Source organism: Propithecus coquereli, unplaced genomic scaffold (assembly GCF_000956105.1).
Source record: "Propithecus coquereli isolate 6110/MARCELLA unplaced genomic scaffold, Pcoq_1.0 Scaffold154, whole genome shotgun sequence".
Taxonomy (NCBI): domain Eukaryota; kingdom Metazoa; phylum Chordata; class Mammalia; order Primates; family Indriidae; genus Propithecus; species Propithecus coquereli.
The window spans coordinates 2766134-2767507 of NW_012139858.1; the positions used below are offsets into that span (position 1 = coordinate 2766134).

Genomic DNA, 1374 nt, shown 5'->3' on the forward strand with positions numbered 1-1374 from the left:
AGAGACGGGGTCTCGCTCTTGCTCAGGCTGGTCTCGAACTCCTGACCTTGAGCGATCCACCCGCCTTGGCCTCCCAGAGTGCTAGGATTACAGGCTATAGATTTCTTAATTTCAAACTGTTCATATATTCCTAGAATAAGGCTAAATTTTTATATGAAAAATTTTTTCAGACCTGACAACTAAAATTTTTAACTAGAAAGTGGTTTTATTATAACATTAGTTTGTTTTCCTTAATGTGCTGCTGAATTCTATTGGCTTACATTGAATCAGTTCAGTTCATCCTTTAGGACAAGAAAGGGAAGTTGGGTACCAGCTGATTTTAATCTTTATTGAAATACTTAACTGTTTGGGGGATTAGGAGGAGGGTTCGTGGAGTGATGGTGGCTGTGGCCTTATGGGGCAGGGTGAGCTGGGACAGCTAATCTCTACTGAATCTGTTAGTTGCAGGATCCTGTCTGGGGGCGCTCTCCTCAGATCAGACTATTCCTTGCCTGCTACTTCTCTGACCTGCTTAGATTGACCACCAGATGCCTGGGAAAATGAAAATGATCCCCCCTTTTCAACCTCACCTTCCCGACCATTCTGAGGCATGAAGATGACTCCAGTTCAGATGTTTCCTGCTTCTTAAAGGGCTCACCTTGTCCTTTATTCTTTCTCCAAGTTAATGACTTCAGTAGTGTTCTTCAAAACTTTCATGTCACCTGTGCTTTCGAGAGAAATGTATCCCATTTCGTTGTTCTCATTTGGTTTGGTCTTTTAGGTTTTATTATACATGGTATGTAGTTTTCCAGATTCATAGACTGGGTTTGTGGCTATTTCTGTATTAAAACTAGAGTTTCCCTTTTTGTTCATTTTATTGGGTTTCCAGGAGGAGGGAAGTTAAGCAGACACGTGCTCTCTCCCCTAGGAAAAAGCTCTACCCAAGTAGGGGCAGGCTGAGCCAATCAGAATCTTACTTTTCGGTTGTATGTGGAAAATCAGGCAGGCAGTGCTTGTATGTCCAGAGGGAGTCTGATGATGCCGTAAATGCATAGTTTCCAACTTCAACTGGCCCGTGCTGTATCACATTCTGTGTGGTTGTGGGATTTTTCTCTAGGAATAGGGGTATAGGAACCAAGATGCTGGCTAGTTGGAAGGGTCCAGGACTGGCTGGTAAGACAGGAAACAGTGGGGCAAGGGATCTTGCCTATGGGGAGCACAGAGATTGATAAGCTCTACCCTGGGGTTCTAGTGTGAATAGAGAAAAGGGAACAAAAGGATGGAATTCTGATTGATAGAAAATTGACAGTTGTTGAGGGATTAGAAACTGAAGACAGGAAGTAGTGGGAGAAAGTGACCAGGAGGTTGTGATAAGAGTGGGATGTTTAATTGTAA

General features: G+C 43.2%; 1 protein-coding gene across 1 annotated transcript in view; it reads right to left on the reverse strand.

Annotated features, from left to right (window-relative positions):
• The window catches only part of PDZD2 (PDZ domain containing 2), a 271445-nt gene that overhangs the window by 687 nt on the left and 269384 nt on the right, over nt 1-1374 (reverse strand). The gene's annotated exons all lie outside the window — the stretch shown is intronic.